Source organism: Alligator sinensis, unplaced genomic scaffold (genome assembly GCF_000455745.1).
Source record: "Alligator sinensis unplaced genomic scaffold, ASM45574v1 scaffold1216_1, whole genome shotgun sequence".
Taxonomy (NCBI): Eukaryota; Metazoa; Chordata; order Crocodylia; family Alligatoridae; genus Alligator; species Alligator sinensis.
The window spans coordinates 2,603,496-2,608,905 of NW_005842018.1; the positions used below are offsets into that span (position 1 = coordinate 2,603,496).

General features: G+C 46.2%; 1 long non-coding RNA gene across 1 annotated transcript; it reads right to left on the reverse strand.

The window, feature by feature from the left end:
* Positions 1-1,723: 1,723 nt before the first annotated feature.
* LOC112550033 lies at positions 1,724-5,388 on the reverse strand. The gene is made up of 2 exons (XR_003093692.1): positions 4,688-5,388; positions 1,724-1,993 (listed from the first exon to the last, which is right to left on the reverse strand). It is a non-coding gene; the product is annotated as an uncharacterized LOC112550033 (long non-coding RNA).
* Between the last annotated feature and the right edge of the window lie 22 nt (positions 5,389-5,410).

Sequence of the window (5,410 nt, forward strand, 5' to 3'; positions counted from 1 at the left end):
CTTGAGTGAATGTGGGACAAAGTGCGAACATGTGCAGGTGGGCCAGCAGTCCGCAGATGGTAGCTTGCAGAAGACCTCCAGCATTGCTCAAGCTGTGGGGATTTCCTTCCGATGGCCAGAGGAAATTCAGTCAGAACTGCAGTTTACGGGTTGGGTTTTCTTGCATCCTGTTACCTGCTCAGTATCGTTATCCAAAAACCGTCAAAGGTTGGGGTAGGAGGAGCCATGTGATTGTAGGAGTGTGGAAGAGTAGAGACACAGCATATAGGGGACTTGAAGAGAAAGGCCCATGATTTGACTCCCGAGACAAATGCAGTCACTTTTGGGTTCCCTCTGTGTTACACTTTACAGCAGTGTTGGGACAGAGTTACGATTCCTGTGTGTCCACGCACCGTTGTGTTATTACAACATTGTTTTGCTCTGCCTGTGCAACGGAGGCCCTAACTTTCTTACCATTATAATCTGATAGGAAGAAAGTTAGGGCTTGACTAATGGATTAGGGAAATGTTAGGGAATTATTCTTCACTCCCGATCTTCCCCCAACGAGAACAATACTCTCATCATATAAATATGACAGAGTTTATTCCCTGCTAAGAAAGGAAAACTGTAGCCCTCAATTTGGTTGTAACTATGACATAGATAGAGTCAGGATGCTACACTAAAAGATGCTTTATAAATGCAGATTCTTTAGATTAATCTGATCAATTGATCTAAGGCTGTCTCCCCTTTCCTACTGGATAGGTAGATGACATTCTGCTTCTCATTAGCTCTTGGAATGTCACGCTCTCAGCTGAAAAATGTACTACCCTGACTTTATTTTCTGATGGTTACAGAGAGAATAGCATTGAGATGAGCACCCATATTTTAACAATGTTGTTTCAAAACATCAAATCACCCAAAGGCAAATCAAGACAGTTCTCTACCTGTCCAAGCAAATATGTTAATTCAGGTGAATTTAAATTTTGGAAAACCTGCAAAACAAAAGCCATATCTTCTGTTGCCCTGTTTATAATTGCCCTGATTTTAATGAACCCATGCTAATTTGCATTGGTAAAGAGTCTGACCCTTTACTGTCATCAAAGTTTGGGGTGGGGCTTTCGGGGGGGGGGGGGATTTGTAGAAGTAGGGGGAAGCTCCCCTCATGCTTTTCAGTTTCTTCAGCTTCACTCTTAGTTATCTGTCAAAACTCAACAATCAGAAATGCAAAAGTCCTGGTGCAGAAATGGTGACTAAAGAGCCTACCAAGGTACCACTAAACTTGCTGTTATAGAGCATAAGTCACTGCCTTGATAATCTAGCGCTACACTGGTGGATAGCACAAAAATGGAGTAATCCAGAGAGGAATCAGGTCCAAAACGGCCGAGGCAAAATTATGCTGATAGAAAAGAAAGGGCCCACTTTTTAAAGTCAAAGGGAGTTTTCCCTGAATAAGATTTTTTTGATCTGTTCTCTCTTTCTCCCTCTCTGTTCTCGTTTACTTTTGTTTTCCTTACTGTGCTCTCTTTACCTAGGAGTCCCAATCAAGGGTACACCCCACCTTGAATACTGTGTGCAGTTCTGAGCTCCCCACATCCAAAAGGATAGAGCAGAACTAAAAAAGTACAGAGAAAGGAAACAAGGAGAGACTTCCCTACGAGGAGAGACTATGGCTAGGACTTTTCAGCTCAGATATAAGATAACTGAGCGAGGTATAACATAGGTCTATAAAGTAATGAATAGGGTGAAGAAAGGAAATAGGTATTTATTATTTACCATCTCTCACAATACTAGAAGTAGGGAACAAACAATGATATTATTAGGGAGTGTGTTTAAAGCAAAACAAGAGAATTTTTTCACATGCGTCATTTACTTGTGGAACTCATTGCCACAGGAGGTTGTAGTGGCTGATAATTCACTTTGGTTCAAAAGAGGATTAGGCAGACTCATGCACTTAACAGGACAGTAGGCCTGTAACCTCCAAAATCAGATTTCCTAAGCCTCTCAATGCTGTAAGCTGTAAGAGAAGAGGGGAAGGAGACAGGTCAGTCTGGAGAGGCCCTGCATAAGTACTCTTCCCCCTAGAATCGACTCTGTCACTGAGATACAGCACACTGTGCTAGTGGACCTGGGGTCTGACCCAGTATGGCATCTCATATGTTCTTATGACTTCAGTTTGCTGGACACCGTACATATTTCCCCCCTCCTCCCTGCCCAAAAGGCAGTCTGCATCACATGTCTTCATCCACTCACTTCTCCTTTATGTGCAATTTCTGCTTTGATCTCTCGTTCCTGCCTCCTTCTTCTCTATTTCTATCTCCTTCTCCTTTTCGATTCTCTATTTGTACCCCCTCTCCCCCTACTGACTCTGCTCTCTCTGCCTCTCTCATTGGTCTCTCTCATGTTCTTTGCTGCCACTTCCTTACCTCAGGATCACAAAGAAGGTGAGATTTACCCAGATGGGTGCTGCTGAGTAAAAGCCTCTTCCTTATATTCCCAAACCTAGCGTGAAGTTGCGAAGGACCGGTTCTGAATCGAGTTCAGTGGTTCTCAACCTTTTTTAGACTCAAGGCACCCTTGTCAGATTCGAGGCACCCCTCAGAAAATGTCAATTCTTAGTTTTCACTCATTATTTGACTACAGAAAAATAATGCAAGTCTTGTGTTGCAAAGAACTCAGAAAGACCCCAACAGAGCAGAATGCTTTTAACACTATGAATTCCTGTTTGAAATCTCTGGGCTTATCACACAAATCAAATTTGCACACCTAACAGTGCTACCATTGTGCAGCACCTTGCAGCACCCTTGCAAGGCTCTCAAGGCACCCCTGAATCACAGCTGGTTGCGTGCTGTTGCCAGCATGGAGAGGGGGAAACTTCAGCAAAGTTGTCAAAGTTGATTCCCTGCTGCAGCTGACTCCTCAAGAAAAACTGTACAAGGATTTTGTTAGCACATCCTCTCTGATTAAGTTAGTCTGTGAACCACCACATTGCCCAGCCTTCTATACAGGAACGTTCAATGAAGGCAAATGGCCAAGACTTCAGCAGTCTAACAGGAGAGATTTTCTTGTGCAACCAGTCAGTCCTGTGTTACAAAATGGTATTCTCAATTCTATATCGCCTGCACCTTAATAAATGACTGGATATAATTTTCTGGGGATATCTGAGTCTAATTCATGCCATAATGTGGGAGGGTGGGGGGGGGGGAGAAAGAGAGGACTAGGTAACCCACTAAAGCAGGGGTAGGGAACCCCCGGCACAGGTGCCAGAGTATAGCACGCAAAGGCATTTTGCTTGGCGCACATGCCTCAGGGCGGACGGCAGGGAAGAGGCTGGCACTGCGCTGCCAGAACAAGGATCGAGCGCCGCACGGCTCCCCTGCCATCTGCCCCTGGCATGCCAACATCTTACAAGTTGTGGGTATTTTTTGGGACTCTGCCCAAAAACGTCACTGAACCCTGCACTAGAGGATCCCTTCCAGCTTGAATTATTACATAATGGACCAACTTAAGATGTCTTTTGAATGTATTCAAGGCAGCCCGAGTCCTCCACATCTTAACGATGAACTGAAAAGCTTTTGTATAAAATGAAAAATAATTTTTTCAGAGACTGAGTCGTTAGCAGAGTGCGTAAGACGACTTCACGTTTACAACCGAGTACATTTCAGCACCAAATATTTGAAAATCAGGTTAACTTTCACTTTCTTGCCTGATTTGGGGCTTTGTACTTTTCTTATCATAGATTATTTAATCAGAGCTACTCAGTGCTGCAGAGTGCAGGAAAAGGACTGCTTTTCTGTTCAAGGTGCTTTTAGCATTCTGATATCCTCACATGAACGGTAATAGAGAAGTACAAAATATATATGTGTTCATCTAGGGCTCTTCACCAGAGGATCTACAGGTTTTCACCGCTGTGAAGTGGATTAATATTAGCATACACATTTACATAGAAGGAAATTGAGACTCAAAAGGAATTAAGGTCCCACAAACCCCGTGGAAAAAAATCTGCTAATTGACAGAGTGACCTCAAGCCCACCAAAGCTTGTGCTATACATCTTCTTTAGTCTATAAGCTCAAATCTACTCTGCCTTCTACATGACATGTATGTACTACTATGACTACAGACCTACCTCTCTCTACTTACACATGCCAGTGTCCAACACCGTTCAGCATAACAATACAGGAGCGACCAAACCAGACTCTTGCATTGCTAAGTCATGATACGGAGGAAAAGGACTCTGGTCCAGATCCAAGGTACACAGATACCTGACCTGATTTCAGGAGGAGTTAGGTGTCTAAGCAGGGATTAGGCAACAAAGCATGCTTTAGGATCCAGGCTCTTTTTGCATGCGCTCAATATACCTCCCAGCGAAGTCAAGAGGAGTCTGCCTACTGACTTCAACAGAAACAAAACTGGGGCATTTCTGCTCTGAAGGGCAAGGGCCCGCAGCAGAAAACTGCCAAGGCATTTGCCTCCCAGGGGCTGGAGTAACTTGCATGGTAGCAACCTGATTCTGCAGGGGCTCCAAGTACGGACATGCCCCATTTCAGCTAAGGAGAAGAGAAACAACTCGGCACCTCTGATAGAAAACAAACTGGAGCGCACACCTCCCAACTAGCAGGCTGCTCTCTGCGGCTACAGCCTGCTCCTGCCGGGGACGGGAAAGGAACCGACTGAGGATTTTAAACGCTAGTGTATTTATAATTGCCGTACCTATCCCCGGGTCCGCTCTGCCTTCCTCGCAGGGGCCACAGTCACGGTCCCTCTGGCATCCAGTGGCTTCTACACAATGTAATTCCTCCTAATTTAATCCACTTTGTTATTGCAAAACTTGCCAGACTATTAAATGACATCAAATCGAAACACTTTGGGCTGACACGTATGGTTACACAGAGTCACCGAACAGACCATCTTTAATAGCACGAGGTACCGAATGGTCACGTATGGCATTTCAGCAGCAACAGCCATCTTTTTACATCTTTGCACTAGTCAATATGTTTCCGCAGCAAGTTTGCACCGACAGCCCCTCGGGACCCGGCTCCTGCAGGGACAGCGCCGGTGCCCCCCAGATGCGGATGCAGTTTAGGCTTTTAGCGACATCGCAGGTCGCTCGGCTGGTGCCGTCACCCTCCACGGAGACGGGAGCCTCGCCAACGGTACGTTCCCTCCAGCAAAGGTAAGACAGCGCGGCGCAGCACGCAGGGAACGGAAATACACCCGGCCGGCACCGAACGCGCCCGAGGGGTGCTCGCCGACACGGGGCACGTTGTAGCCCCGCACGGTGTTGTCTGTCAGAGCCGCGCCGGTGTCACGCCTGAAACGGGACGGTCGTCCCCAAAAGTACGACTCACAAGTCCTGAAGTTGGAGGGTGCCCGTGCAGGGGTGGGGGGGGTGCCCTCCTCGCCCTCCCCCTCCACACACACACACACACACAC